This window comes from Leucoraja erinacea, chromosome 35 (genome assembly GCF_028641065.1).
Source record: "Leucoraja erinacea ecotype New England chromosome 35, Leri_hhj_1, whole genome shotgun sequence".
NCBI classification, from domain to species: domain Eukaryota; kingdom Metazoa; phylum Chordata; class Chondrichthyes; order Rajiformes; family Rajidae; genus Leucoraja; species Leucoraja erinaceus.
Genome location: NC_073411.1, coordinates 9,328,817 through 9,345,693, shown reverse-complemented (window position 1 = coordinate 9,345,693; position 16,877 = coordinate 9,328,817).

Here is a 16,877-nt window from a genome sequence, read left to right as displayed (position 1 = left end):
ATGGATCTCTGGTGCTGCAAGGCAATAACTCTACCGCTGCACAATTGTTCCAACCTAAGAGAGGATGACACCCGCTACTACTGCCTGGTGGGGGCCCTCGACTAGGACACATTTCCTCGCAGACCCTCCCCCAGCCACCGAGAAATACCTCAGCCTTAAGGAGCTCCGGCTCCAGATTTATGGGCTCAGCAGGATGGAGCGTACTGCCAGGCTCCTTCATATGGAGGGTCGAGGCGACCGGCGACCATCTCTTTATCTCCAGAGATGCTGCCTGACCCATCCGAGTTACTCCAGCACCTTGTGTTTATCTTTGGACTTAACATGTTGCCTGGAATGGAAAACGGTAGCTACAAAATTGGATACACTGTGGATATTCACAGTGGGACCTCGGAGGCTGAGGGATGCTCTCATAAAGGTTTATGACATTACTAGACCAAGTGCAGACCCGTTGGGTCTGCTCCCCCAACGCAGCCGTTCCATACCCGTAGCCCCCACGGGAGACGTGGTCCTCCAACTGAAGATTCGAGCACTCAGCAGTGCGGCTGTTCTTAAATGGCGTGTTTGAGTCGAGAGGCGGGCGCCAGCAGCCGTTATGGTCGCTGGCCAGCAGGAGGCGACAAAAAGAGTGAGTGTGGGGGGGGGGGAGAAGGATTTTATTAAAAATGTGTACATAAACACGACAAAATATAATTAGGAGTGGATCCTTGGAATGAAAAGTGAAATCTCTATCGAAATGGAAAAAATCTGGGCGTTTGTGGGTCTGGTGTTGGCGTAGCAATGAATCAAAGGCTGACACCCACAGGCTGGCAACAACAAGACAGGCAGAAACACACACACACACACACACACAACACACACACACACACACACACACACACACACACACACACACACACACACACACACACACACACACACACACACACACACACATAGAGTTTTAATATTATATAGATGTTGAGAGGGGCAACGTTTAAAGCTGATTTACACAGAGCAACAGATCACCAAACCATTTTGCCAACAACAAACTTGGCCCATTGCATCAACAGGAAGATGGGCCAGCACTACAGACTAAGGGCTACTGGACATGGCATTATCTTGCCTGAAATATTCGCGTCAAGAGAAGCAGTTAAATCAATGAACCAATACAAAGTTCATTTTTGTGCAAAACCACAAACCGAATAAAGCAAAGATGCATTGATCGGGTAGTTCAAAGGATTCCCAGACGCCCGCAATGAATGAAAGATGCAAACCTTTCAAGCGCGGTATCCATTGTCTATTTTGTTGGTTAAAAGAGATCATGTTGAAATTTGAAACAGTGAAGTCTCAAACACACAGGAAAAAAAATAACAAATTGAATTCCTTTCTGGATTCATCATTCATTAATAATTTAGCTTGATTCACTGCCATGAACTGTAAGTGTGAGATAATCCAGTCATCCGAATACAATACATACGGATTTGTTCACCATGCATAAGTTAGGTTCACCAGGTTAATTCCCGGGATGGCGAGACTGGCATATGATGAAATAATGGATTGGCTTATATTCACCGGAATTTAGAAGAATGAGAGGGTATCTTATAGAAACATATACAATTCTTAAGGGCTTGGACAGGCTAGATGCAGGAAAAATGCAGGGAGAGAGAGGGAGAAAGAGAGAGGAGAAGGGGAGAGAGAGAGGGACAGAGAGAGAGAGAGAGAGACAGAGAGAGAGAGAGAGAGAGAGAGAGAGTGAGAGTGAGAGGGAGAGAGAGAGGAGAGAGGGAGAGAGGAGAGCCGAGAGAGAGCGAGAGGGAGGAGAGAGGAGAGAGAGAGGAGAGAGTAGAAGCTTTTCAAAAAGGGGGTGGAGAGTGTGGGAGAGGGGGAGAGGTTATGAAAGCTTTTCAAAAGGGGGATGGCATGACAAATTTTATGTGAAATAATGTGTGCGCATTATGGTGCATTGATGGTGCATTTTTTGCTGAGCCAATATTTCAGAGCAATTTTGCATCAAGAATAATGAGTGGTGAATGGGATGATTTTCAGAAATACATTTTTTAAAATGAGTGTCCTTGTTTATATGAAGTGGTACTGGAATGGTATGATATATTGGGCATCAAAAACTGCAAATTACTGTTGTTTTTGCAGTAAAGAAACCTTTTTTTGGAAAATCAGTGTGTGTTGATTTTGCCTGCATGTTAGACTGTGTTAGTGTGTGCTGCACCTTTAATGGTCCTCAGTACCTGACAACTACTGACAATCAGGAATACTAATGAATTTAGTTCGACTTCAATTTCCATTTTTGTCAAACTGTGAATTTATAATTCGCTTGATTTTTCATTCATATAACATATAAAAAGATTTAATAACATATCTATACTTATAAAATTCTGATCTTGGATGTGTGTGTGTGTGTCAGTACTGTGTGTGTGAAATCGGCATGTAAATGTAGTGTGGATTTTTGAAAATCAGTATTTTGCATGCAACCTCATGTATTCTCAAATATCAGTATGTGTGTGTGTGAGACCATTTTTGTGTGTGTTTTGTGTGTGGATGTGTGTGTGTGTGTGTGTGTGTGTGTGTATGTGTGTGTGTGTGTGTTTGTGTGTGTGTGTGTGTGTGTGTGTGTGTGTGTGATCGCATCTTCTCGAAAACACGACGCGGTAACAGTAAAACTTTTACATATTCCGGTAGAGATTTTTTCCGTGTTCGAAATCGCCTTAACTGAAAATTTCATGCGTTATTTCTCGAGTTATTAATGAAAATTTTCAAGATTCTGACAAAACATTGAAATAAAAATGACTCTTTCGCTGATGACGTCACAATGGGTCTGCATTATCTTGCTCGCACTGAGGGTGATGCCACTCCCCGTTGCTCCCCTCCCCCCCCCCCACACTGCTCGCTCCACGCTGCCCACCCCTCCCCCCGCTGATCGTTCCCCCACGCTGCTCCCGGCTCCCCCCCATCCTCCTCTCCCCCTCCTCCTCTCCCCCCCCCCTCCCTCCTTTCCGCATCTCTTTCGCCCCCCCTCCTCTCTCCCCCCCCATCTCCCCCCCTCATCCTCTCTCCCCCCCACCCTCTCTTCCCATCCCTGGCCCCCTCCCCCCCACTCTCCCCCCAGTTTCATCCCAAACTCTAAAGACGTAGGTTAATTGGCTTGGTATAATTGTAAATTGTCCCGTGTATGTGTTGGATAGTGGTAGTGTGCAGGGGTCGCTGGTCGGCACGGACTTGGTGGGCCGAAGGGCCTGATTCCATGTTGTATCTCAAAACTAAACTAAATAAGCTGTGTAGGAAAGAACTGAAGATGCTGGATTTTTTTAAACTCTAAGGTAGACATAAAATGCTGGAGTAACTCAGCGGGACAGGCAACACTTCTGGAGAGAAGGAATGGGTGATGTTTCGGGTCGAGACCCTTCTTCAGCTCCTACCCAACAGCTATCGACCTCGGGAGATCAAGTTGGTTATTGTGAACCGAGCGGAGGTGTTCGGCGAAGTGATCGCCAAGCCTGCGCTTGGTCTCGCCAATGAAGAGCAGCTGACATCTAGAGCAGCGGATGCAATAGATGAGGTTGGAGGAGTTGCAGAAAACAGAATTTCAGCTAATTTCCATCAAAGTGGAAACGCTGATTGCGCTCCAAATTGTTTTTTTCCCTCTGGATTTTTTCTTAATCTGGGGGAAAAGGGGGGTGCGCCCACACCCAATGCACCCCCCCCCCTCCCCCCCCTTTGGATGGCCGTGGAGAAAGAGAGAGAGAGAAAAGTAACTTGGGATACAAGAAGTGGGAAGTGTTTCTTAATGTTCAGCTTTCCAGCTAAGCAGTGTTCTTTACACAAGTCTCACGCATCCCGATGGAATATGGTGTAATCCTCTATCTAATAATCACAGCATTCAGTGCCGTGTCAACTGTGGCAAGCGTGGGAAGGCATTAAGGTTTTTGCAACGTCTTTAGGGGAATCGGAGTTACAGCGGTGCTGCAGAGCCCAGTCAATTTGTGCATTGTAGTGCGGACTAAATTTGGCAGGTACGTTTTACATTCCTGATGCAGAACTAGCTCAGGGGGACTCATTTCATCTCTCACATAATTCTCCAGCGGCTGGTTGTCATCTCGTCTCAGTGAAGGCCATTACAAATCTGAATCGATCTCTGTCTTGAAGTTTGACTGATACTGGGAGATATTTCCACCCGCTCTTTTCCAATCAAGGCACAAGGAACTGCAGATGCCGGTATACGCAACAACAACAACAAAAAAACAACCAACATGCTGGAGTAACTCAGCGGGTCAGGCAGCATCTCTGGAGAACATGGAGTGGTGGCTCGTGTAGGAAGGAACTGCAGATGCTATTTATACCGTAGGTAGACACAAAGTGCTGGAGTAATTCAGCAGGTCAGGCAGCATCTCTAGAGAACGTGGACAGGTGATATTTTTTGGGTTGGGATCCTTCAGGCTGATTGTGGTGAGGGTGATAGTGAGGGAGAGAATGCTGGGGGTCAGACTAAGCTTGGAGTGATAGGTGGGTACAGGTGAGAGCAGTTTCATAGGTGGGTGGTTGGACGAAGGCTAAAGGCGAAAGGACAAGAGTGAGAGAAGGATACAAGAGGTGCGAATTGTGAAGCCAGAGGAGAGGATATCGGTGGAAGGAGACAGGGGAAGGGGAAAGGGGAGAAATGGATGAGAATCCAGGTAAGGCTTGGGGAAGAGAGGGGGGGGGCAGGTAAAATGGGAGGAAGAGGGAGGAAGATGGAAGAAGAGGGGGGAGCAGTCTATTTGTAGATTGATTAGCGAAAATTGGAGAATTCGATGTTTATGCCACTATGATGTAAGCTATCCAGGTGGAATATGAAATGAATATGGGGAGAAGGCGGGAGGATGGAGTTAAGAGGGAAATATAGATCAGCCATGTGCTGAATGGCCTATTTCTGCTCCTATATCTTATGATCTTCATGATGTGAATGTGGGAGGTTATTCCCATGACATGTACCTGTACACTGCGAACGGCTCGATTGTAATCATGTAATTGTCTTTCCGCTGACGGGATAGCATGCAACAAAAGCTTTTCACCGTACCTCAGTACACATGACAATGAACTGAAACTGAAACTGAACTGGGTAAAATTAGGGAAATGAGCCCCTCAAAGGACAGCACTTTCTGAAGAAAAACTTCTAATCTTCTAACTTTTTGTACCATATGAAACATTTTATTTTTGTTTGATTCTTAACGTTTCCTATCCTTTTAACTCGCATGCCAAGAATTGATCCACCAAGCGGTGAAATCTTCAGCGTACTTCTGTGACACACACACACAACATGTGCAAATTCCTCATTACTTCAGGAAAAAACGCAGATCTCCTTATTAACTTCACAATGTTTCACTTGGATATTATTTACTGTGCAGTAAATTAGATGCAGTAAAGACAATGTGATGAATATTTTTGATTGCTTCCGAGAAGACTTGCTTTGTGTTGAATTTAATTTATGACCAAAAACAGCACTTGCTTCAAACTTTTCTTTGCTGCTACTAAATGCAAATAGCTTTTCGCTTATTCAATGTATACAACCCATCCATTCGCCCTTTATAAGCATAGGTGGATCTAGTCTTGATCATTGACAAGAACTCTGCCTTACCAGAATATAGTGTATGATATGGCATTGTTAATTCCCTGCAGATATAAGTATGGTTTTGTTTAGTTTATTGTCACGTGTACAGTGAAAAGCCTTTATTGCGTGCTAACCAGCCAGTGTAATGACAATACATGATTACAATCGAGCCATTCGCAGTGTACAGATACATGATCAGGGATTAGCATTTAGTGCAAAGTGAAGCCAGCAGCTTAGGAGAGATGAGAACATCATTAAATTCTTCTCCACGATGAAAAAGATCTGGCATTGGTCAACCATGAAGAGTTAATCTTGATCTCCAAGAAAATGCTTCATATGAATCACCAGTTCATTCCCATGCTGATATTAAAAATGCTTGTGGCATTTTAATAACTTTGTTTTTTCAGCAAAAGGCACCTTTGAGCGGGGACTGATGCTAAAATCCACCGTTCATTTCTTTCTCCAAATCGACATGTTACCATCCTTTTCAAATGGAAGATTTCATCTGCCTGCATTTGGCCCATATCCCTCCGAACCTTTCCTATCCATGTACCTGTCCACATGCTTTTTAAATGTTGTTACAATACCGGCCTCAACTGCCTCCTCTCTGGCAGCTCGTTCCGTACACCTCATTGCGTACGTCCACATTGAAACGTACGGAATAGCGAAAGGCCTGGACAGTATGGATGTGGCGATGATGTTTCCACTAGTGGGAGAGTCTAGGACTAGAGGTCACAGCTTCAGAATTAAAGGATGGTCTTTTAGGAAGGAGATGAGGAGAAATTTCTTTAGTCAGAGGGAATTCATTGCCACAGAAAGCTATGGAGGCAAAGTCGGTGGATAATTTTAAGGCAGAGATGGATAGATTCTTGATTAGTATGGGTGTCAGAGGTTATGGGGAGAAGGCAGGAGAATGGGGTTAGGAGGGAGAGATAGGTCAGCCATGATTGAATGGTGGAATCATCATTCCTTACAATGCTATGTTTGACAGTGATCGCAACTCCTACTGAAGTGTGGATGGCCGTTGGCTCGCTAGAAGCTCATCCACCCTTTGACAGGTCTTGTTTTTGGTCCTGCTGGGGGGTCCACAGCCCCCTCCTCACCTGGCGAACCAGGTGGGGGAGACGGTTTAGTCGCCGACTATCCGACCATGGAGCAGGTAGCACGGGATTACATGGTACCCGTTGCAGGGGGGAACTCCCCCGACCTGACACAATACATACAAACACACATATGCACATAGACACAACCACACACACACACACACACACACACACACACACAACTGCATGCAAACACTGGGAAATCATGCACGCAAGGACCCACATTTCATTAAGGGTTTGAGCAAGGAGATTCCACAAGTATAAGCAGACCGTTTACTGGTTTTATGAAGGGTCTTGATCCGAAACGTCATTTATTCCGTCTTCTCCAGAGATGCTGCCTGTCCCGCTGAGTTACTCCAGCATTTTGTGTCTACCTTCGATGTAAACCAGCATCTGCAGTCCTTTCCTACACAGACTGTTCACTAGCATCAGGCTGCCTCAACTTTTACCATTCCGTTTATTTAAATAACAGATATCCTTGCATGTTAACACCAGCACCTCCAGCCTGAATGGCAGCAACATGAGAATAGACGAACACCATTATCATCGATGGCTGGGGGTGGATTGCCAGAACCCTTGTACCCAACTAGAATTGTATCAGTGAGTGAGTGGGTAACAAAGGAAGAGCTACCTGAAATCAGAGCCATCATCAGTGTTTCGTAAATAAAGCCCCTGTCCCACTCTCCCAAGTTACTCACGAATTTTCCCAAATTTCCCCCTTGATTCAAACTCGGAGAATGTCCATAGTGAGTCCATTGGAGTCCGTAGTGGGTCCATTGGAGTCCGTAATGGGTTCATTGGAAGCCGTTGGAGTCCGTAGATATTTCTTAGCGGCTCGTAATGCCAGCCGTAGGTACTCGGGGCATCGGGTAAGTCGGGATGTTTTTCAGCATGTTGAAAAATGTTCACGAGTAAACTAAATAGCCCCGGCTGGCTATTACTGTAATTCTCCAAGTTTGAATCAAGGGGAAAACTCGGGAGAATTCGTGGTAACTCGGGAATGTGGGACAGGGCCTTTAGTAATTCCTTAGCTTTCCTCTTTCTTTCGCACAACGTACACAATCATAGAAACGTAGAAAATAGTTGCAGGAGTAGGCCATTCGGCCCTTCGACCCAGCACCGCCATTCAATATGATCATGGCTGATCCATCCAAAATCAGTACCCCGTTCCTGCTTCTTTCCCCATGACCCTTGATTCCGTTAGCCCTAAGGCTCATGCCGCCATGGCGTAGGTCGCCCGGAGAAATTGGCAGGAGCCAACATTAGTATTAGGGTAGAGCACCACTCAGATTCAATGATGCAACCAAGTGTAGAGAGATAAATGAGGATGCAGTGATGTACTGATGCTAAACTTGGCTTGTTTAAAGCACGCAGATTGTTTGTTCCTATTGTGTGAACCCAGCTGTGCTTCCCTTGATAACATCAGACTAGAACAGCATGTGGGAACATGGCTTAATGAAATGTCTGACTCGTGGACTTCTACTTAATTAATTTTTTTGATTTTAAATGTATTATTTATATCCGGCTTGGATACGAGAAAGATGATTGTCTGGCATTACAAGCTGCCCTGAAAAGATAACAGACTTGGATCAGACTGTTCTGAAATCGAGGAATGATGAATCTATATGTTTTAATATTCTCAGTTTCCAATAATTGATCTCATTAGAACTGCGCCTCCAAGCTTCTCGATGTATTATATGATTAATTATCGAGTCGGATGAAAATTGGCGTCACTATGCAGCTGCAGAAAATGAAATGCCACTAACTGAGGCTGCTTTGCAGAAATGAAGATTAAATATGTTTTGGAGATGGTTTAGAAAGGAGCCTCACTCTGCAAGTCATCCATGCTGTTCTTGCCCTTAAAGTGTTTGATGGGATAATACAGACGTCTTTCTACATCTAACCAGCGCTTCATCCCCTTTGATGTCTCATTTTCACACCTTACCCTTCCATATATCCGTGTCTCACCATCCCCTGACACTGTCTGAAGAAGGTTCTCGACCCGAAACATCGCTCATTCCTTCACTCCAGAGATGCTGCCTGTCCCGCTGAGTTACTCCAGCATTTTGTGTCTATCTTCGGTGTAAACCAGCACTTGCAGTTCCTTCCTACACGCTGTCCACCCGAGAAAGCTTTGTATCTTGACCAGTGCTGTGTGTAGGATAGTGTTAATGTGCGGGGATCGCTGGTCGGTGCGGACAGGCCGGTTTCCGCCCTGTATCTCTAAACTAAACTACGATACGATGTGATAAAAGTTAATATATCCCAGGAAGGAAGTTGACCTGCCCACAGACAAAATACATGAAACATGAAATTAAAGTGAAAGTGACTGGAAAGGCTTTGGGGATGTGCAGAGACTGGAGAGGGGGAACTAAAAATGCTTTGGACGAGGTGATTATCCAGCCACTGTGCAGATCAGGCCCGGTTTCACAGTAAAGTATTTGCAGTGCCTGCATGCTGCCCAGTTAAATGTGAGCAGGGATGACGTGATTGCTTTTATTAAGTCAATTCTATTGATTCAGATAGTTTGAAGCCAAATATGCTTTGAATGCGTCTGCCGTGAATGATATGTTAACTGTACCCCGTGGTTGCAGTCACATACAGATCACTGTGAAATATTAATAACCCTCTGGCCATAGATTATGAAGTTTACTTACCACCTTCCCCCATGACAAATTCTTCCGAGTTTTTGAATTCCCAATAAAAAATTCATGCGTTGGAAGCATCATGGATTTAATGGTAATTTAGCCTAATAGCAGTCCTGCATCCTGAACGTATTCAAGCACGAGATGAAATTTATATATTGTTTGTTAATAATTCAAGAGTAGATGAAAATGATAAAATTAAAAGATTGTGCTTTCAATGGTTTTTCTCGGTCCGCTAAAGGCAAGTGATTAGAACATGAATGCAGCTGAGTATTGCTAAGTACCCTTGGTTATGTGTGCAGGGTAGGAGAGGTTGGTGTCTGCTTTCATAGAGGGATCTCTGATCATCGCCAGTTAATTGTAATGGAACTGTCTCTGCAATTGTTCTCGACAAGTCAGGCTATGTTCTCCTGGGTGCCAGCAATCTACATTGTGCAGATTAATTACAAACTGATCGCTTATCAGATTCTGTTGGCCAATTAGCAGTGGTAGGTGCTGACAACAGTGCACAGTGGTAGAGTTGCTGTCTCACAGCTCGATGCTCATTTGTGGGTCCTGTCTGTACAGTGAATTGGCCTCCACTGCCTTCTGGGGCAGAGTTAATGGGAATATGGTAAGAGGGAAACGAGGTTAGTGTAGGTTTTGTGCAAGCGGATGATAGATGGTCGGTGCCGGTTCGATGGGCCGAATGGCCTATTTCCATTCTGCATGACTCTACGATCCGTGGGATTTAGAGAATGCATTAGCAGCAATTATTTTCCGCTCGTATGTTTTTTCAAATTGAAGAACCTTTTCCGTAGTGGGCTCTGCGAGTGTGTTGACGATGTTGATTGTACATATTCTGCGCCCCTGGTTCACGATGGCACCATGGTGCAACTTTGTATGCCTAAGGGATTTTGGCTTTGCCTGAAGCATTAATCGTTCTGTGGTTACTTAGGCCATTGAAGAAAGCAAATCGCTTATTGTCCTGGATAACCTTTTTCTTAATTTGCTGCCAGAAAGCACGCTGGCTGTACAAACGGAACAACTCCTTCACCTATAAAACACATTTCGCCACATTTCAAAGTAATTGATTGTAAGCAGGGACCGTAGCAACACAAATCTGTCTCTGTTTATGGGAGTAAAATTGGCTTGCCGGGACCAAAGGGCAGGAGCGCCTGCACAGTGGCTCAGCTAATAGTGACCCAGGTTCAATCCTGACCTTTGCTGGTGTCTGTACGGAGTTTGTACGTTGTGTGGAGTTTCCAAGTCCTCCCCATGACTGCATGCCGTTCATTCAGATGCTCCAGTTTTCTCCTACATTCCAAATCAACATGTTTTTGGAAAAAAGGAGGAAAATCACACTCGCAAGTTAGACGTAGAAACAAGGAATTAGATCGTGGGTTTTTTCTGTCCTATGGAATCCATTTTGATGAATATAAAAGTTTAGTTTTAGTTTAGAGATACAACGCGGAAACAGGCCCTTCAGCCCATCGAACCCGCGCTGACCCATACTCTAGTTCTATCCTACACACCAGGGACAATTTTACTGAAGCCAATTAACCTACAAAACCTGCACGTGTTTGGAATGTGGGAGGAAACCGGAGGACCCGGAGAAAGCCCACGCGGTCATGGGGAGAACGTAGAAACTCCGTACAGACAGCACCCATAGTCGGGATCGAACCCAGGTCTCTGGGGCTGTAAGATAAATAAAATTTAGGAATCAAATCAAAATGGTGGTTTGTAGGTTCACGTATGGTTTTGATTCGATTCCTGTTCTTTATTCACCTTTTACATTTCATCAAAATGGATTGTATAGGCCAGTAAAAGCACAGTCTAATTTGTATCCTTTCTTGGTTCCCTGTGAGAATCACTGGTCAGTTCTAAGGGATACTGTGCATGCTGACAACTTGTGAAATTTCCTTTTTGCAACCTGTATGTGTCGGATAGTGTTAATGTGCAGGGATTGCTGGTCGGCGCGGACTCGTTGGGCCGAAGGGCCTGTATTCATGCTGTATCTCTAAAGTCTAAATGAATGAATGAATGAATAAGTTTATTGGCCAAATATTCACATACAAGGAATTTGCTTTGATGCTCCGCCCGCAAGTGACACCATGACATGCAGTGACAGTTAAAAATGACACATAAAACATTAAACATTAAAACTGTCCCTAGTGTGTAGGATAGATCTATCCGTTGCTGTATCTCTAAACTAAACTAAACTAAATACTAATGTTGTGACTTGGAACCTGGTAAGACCCCTCACAGGCAAATTTTATTCATGGAGCCAGACTGCAATCAGTCGCAGACAGATGTGCATTAAATATTCATCAAACTGAGTCTGTTTTCCTCTCCTGTTCAACATTGTGAAATTGACTGGGGTTCCTCATCCTTATTTGAAGCTTGACAATTGAATTGTACCAGTGCATTTTAGCAGACGGCAGGCAATTCCAAGCTTATTTTCTCTCTTTATTGTCATTCAAGCTGTATATTTTGCCCATTCTCAAGAGTCATCGATGTTTGTTGGATTTGGGTGTAACTTGCCACAGGGCCACGTATTACAATGAAAACAACACTATATCTGCACTCCGTTGGTAGCGGGGTGAGATGAGGTTCAAAACCATGTGCGAATGACTTTCCTTTTGACTTCTAATTCTCCCTCTCCTCTTTAACGATACTAAATCTTGCTGTAACGTCGTTCCTTGAATTAGAGGTTATAATTTGCATGTTTTTTTAAATATTCGGCTTTTTTAAGCAGAGCATTAATGGAAAGAGCAGAATTTATTGCCCATATCTTGAGGTGCTTGAGAAGGAGACGGTGAACAGTTGTAGTCCTTCTGCTGTATGTGCTCCTATAGTTTAGTTTAAATTAGTTTAGTTTAGTTTGGTTAGGATTGGATTAATTTAGTTTAGTTCAAGTCAAATCAAGAGAGGTTATTGTCATGTGTCCCAGATAGGACAATGACATTCTTGCTTGCTGCAGCACAACAGAGTATGGTAAGCATGAATACAGAACAGTTCAGTGTTTCTATATAACATAGACCATATATATACACACATAAATAAACAGATAAAGTGCAATGGGCTTGATACCTAGAATGGTCAAAGCTGACATGAAGTAAGATTAGACTTCTTAACCTTTAGTTTAAGAAAGAACTGCAGATGCTGGAAAAATCAAAGGTAGACAAAAAGCTGGAGAAACTCAACGGGTGAGGCAGCATCTATGGAGCGAAGGAATGGGTGGCATTTCGGGTCGAGACTTGAAACATCACCTATTTCCTTCGCTCCATAGATGCTGCCTCACCCGCTGAGTTTCTCCAGCTTTTTGTCTACCTTAGAATTCTTAACCTTGCATCTACTTCTTAACTTAGACGTAGACTTACCTTAGACTTCTTAACCTTGTATCTACTGAGTTTGGAAAGGTGAAAGGGGACTTGATTGAAACATATCAGATCCTGAGGAGTCTTAGAAACATAGAACTAATAGCAGGAGTAGGCCATTCAGCCCTTTGAGCCAGCACCGCCATTCAATAAGATCATGGCTGATCATCCTAAATCAGTACCCCGTTCCTGCCTTCACCCCATATCCCTTGATTCCACATGATGTGGAGAGGATGTGGTCTTGAAGAGAGAATATTTCCTTTTAGGGAAGAATCTAATCATTGTTTAAAAGTCAGGGACAGCCTTGCTAAAACAGAGATGAGTTAAAACATTATTTGTCAGAATTTGGGAACTTTCTCAGAAGGCAGTGGAATTAGAGTCTTTGAATATTTTAAGGTATACCTTGGTAGGTTCTTGATAAGAAAGTGGGTGAAAGGATATTGGCGGGATAGGGGGGAAAGCAGAGCTTGAAGTCCTCGTGACCTACTCCTGCTCCTAATTCCTCTCTGTTCACCCCTTTCTTCCTATAGTCTTCCTTTTCCTCATTATTATTAGACTGCAGGATGCTTTGTTTTGCTTCCTCCACTGTGTCACGTTGGTACGCCAAAGTATGCGGAAATTGGGAGCCAGAAGAACAGGTGTTTGCTTTCATGCCCAATCCCGAACCTCCTCCATTTCCATTTGAGAGCAGAGGTGAGATTTCTTCAGCGTGATGGTGGATGACAGGGAATACAGGGATGATGAATGAAAGGCACCACATGCACTTGAAGCTTGGCTTAGTGCGCTGATAGCAAACGTTGGAGATATCATTCACTGCTGGATACTCGGAGCAATGATTCAAGCGTAGCCCAGTATCTTGCAGCATGAACTTCTTAATTGAGTGGGACATGGCATTTCATGATGGTGGATTGCTTTTCTCCTTTGACAAGTTACCAGCAAGGCCCCACACATCTCCCCTCAATGGTAGGTCAAAAATATGCTGCAATAGCAAGGCCATTGAATAGCTGACATGTGAAATGTTATAGCTGGCATGTGACATTGATGCTCTTGGAGTTATGGTTGAATTTCAGTTCTAACTATGGCTGTAATAGCAACATTTAAGACTAGGAAGCATAACATTCGGCCCTTCGGCCTACTGATTGGCCTTCGATCTACGCACATTAACACTACCCTACACACACTAAGGACAATTTTACATTTACACCAAGCCAATTAACCGACAAACCTGTACGTCTTTGGAGTGTGGGAGGAAACCGAAGATCTCGGAGAAAAACCCATGCAGGTCACGGGGAGAGCGTACAAACTCCGTACAGACAGCACCCGTGGTCGGGATTGAACCCGGGTCTCTGCCGCTGTGAGGCAATTCATCTCTCCACCACCAGCACAGTGGCGGTACAGTGGCGCAGCGGGTAGAGCTGCTGCCTCACAGCGGCAGAGTCCCAGGTTTGATGCTTCCCCGCAAGTGCTGTCTGTGTGGAGTCTGCACCTTCACCATCTGACCCACATTTCTTCCCACGTCCCAAAGAGGCTTGGGTTTGTTGGTCAATTGGCCCCTGCAAATTGCCCCTCGTGTGCAAAAATGGGATAACATAGAGCAAGTGTGAACGGGTGATCAGTGGTCGGAATAGACCCGATGGGCCGAAGGGCCTGTTTCCATGTATCTTACAATCAATCAAACCATCTCTGCAACTGGGACTAGCCCTCTTTCCCAGTCTTGATAAAAGGTTCCAGACCTAAAGCTTAAGTTCTGTTCGATGGACACAAAGCGCTGAAGTAACTCAGTTGGAGCATCTCTTAGTCTGACCCGCTGAGTTACTCCACAACTAAGTCCCCATCTTCGGTATAAACAAACATCTGCAGTTTGTTTCTACACACTTAAACTCTGTTGACTTTTCAACAGATGCTGCCCAACCTGCCGAGTGTTTACACTGCCTCCTTTTAAAGAACTTCCTAACATTCCCTTCAAAATTGTTCTCTCATTCCTTTCCTCTGAAAGCATTGCCCTTTCGGTTCGACTTTTGTCAATTTGCAGTCACACAAAATTGCCGGCTAAAATACAAAAGTAGCGCAGATGTGGATCACAAAAATGACCGAGACACTACATTCAGAAAAAATAAGGCTTGTTTTGGCTGATAAATCAGGCCAATTTTCCAAAACATGGCCTCCTTTCATTGGATTTCTTCAACAATAGAATGGTTGAACACAAATTTAAAACCGATACTTGGGTTGCATGAGCGGGGGTAGGGAAGGATATTGTATTGTATTGTATTGTATATCTTTATTGTCATTTCCTGAGTATTCGCATACCCAGAGGAAACAAAAAAACGTTTCTCAACCAGTGTCCATTCAGTGTGCATGAAAAATAAATAGAAATAAAAAATACATGTATCATGAACAAATTTAACACTCTACTAAACATTCAACAGGCGTTCCGACCGGCAGCGGCACAACAGTGGCTCTGCTGCAGTGTGTCCAGGTTGGGGGTTTGTGCGCGATACTTGGCAGGGGGCAAAGTCCATTTAGCAGTCTTATAGCCTATAAATAGGATTGTGGGACATATCTCCGTTTTTCTTTTCTCTTTTTTTTCTCTCACTTTTTTGGCAGTTCAGGGGTTTTTTCTTCACTCTTTTTTGTATCTTTCTTCTTTTTCTTCATTCTTTTATTTTTTTTCCTCCCCGATTCATTTATCAGTTTATAAAACGTTAAAAATGAAGCTGTACGAAAATTGTATAACTGTTATGCCAATTACTTTCTTCTTGTACAATTGCTTCTAATAAAATAAACATTTAAAAAAATATATATATATATATATGAGTAAATGCCAAAGATGGATCCTAGTTGGAGGGCTTGTCTGGTCAAAGAGGGGGTGGGAGTTGTTATCTATGCAAGTACAACACAAAATAGCCTCTTGGGCAAGGGACATGTGGAATTGAATTGCGATTGTGTTCAAGAGAGCATGGCGGAAGATTGAGGGAAGCTGTTGTCTTCATTTATCAATGGGTAATGTGAATGATGCCTGGAGTTTTGAGACTGCATGCATCATTACAAAACCAATTTTCATGGTGCCCATTCAGAGTCAAGAATCCTTGCTCATCTATCCTCTTTGGACAATGAGCTTGTGAATCTTTTGTGCCCCATTGGAGCTGACCCAATTTCAGCGTCGTGCGGTCCCAAGCTTCTTTATAAATCATTTGAGTCACCAACATTTTTACCTCATTGCACCATCGACTGATGCAGCTGAGCACACCGTATTAGAGGTCCCGATGGAAAGCAAACAAGCAGAGCTGGAGTGGTGTTATTGGTGCTTGGTGCTCTACCCTGCCTCCAAGAACCCGGACATACTAATGTAGCCCTCCAAACGCCCCCAACCTCCAGGGCACAGTGTGTGGAGACACCAGAATTTATCACTCTCAAATCTTTTGGCGACACTGATATGATGCCGGCAGTCGCCGAAAAAAACGCCAAGTGGGACAGGCCCTTCACACTAATTCTTATTGAGTTTTGGTGTCTGATTGTAAGCTATTACTACTAAGGGAGAGTGGTGTAACAAAGAACTGCAAATGCTGGATAAAATCGAAGGTAGACGCAAAATGCTGGAGTAACTCAGCGGATGCGGCAGCATCTGTGGAGAGAATGAATGGGTGACGTTTTAGGTTGAGACTCTTCTTCAGTCTGAAGAAAGGTCTCGACCCGAAACGTCACCCATTCCTTCTCTCCAGAGATGCTGCCTGTCTCGCTGAATTATGGTACTCTGGCATTTTGTGTCTACCTTCCAGAAGATATGAACCGTGATATGCCCATAGCCAGTGGAGGTCCAATCTCTGCTATTGTACTTGAAGGGCATTGGTATCAATGTCACTTGCAGTGAGTTGCAAGTGACATTTGTGTGCATGCTATCCAGTCAAGTCATACTGTACATGAGTACAAGCAAGCCACGCACAAGGACAACAGGTAGCGCAAAGAGAAAGATACCAGAGTGCGAAAAATATGGTGTTACAGTGTTCAAGCATTATAGTTTATTTGAGAGATACAGCGTGGAAACAGGCCCTTTGGCCCATCGAGTCCACACCGACTATCAATCCCTGCACATTAACACTATCCTACACACACTGGGGACAATTTGTACATTTATATCAAGCCAATTAACCTGCAAACCTGTACGACTTAGAGCCCTGTCCCACGGTACGAGTTC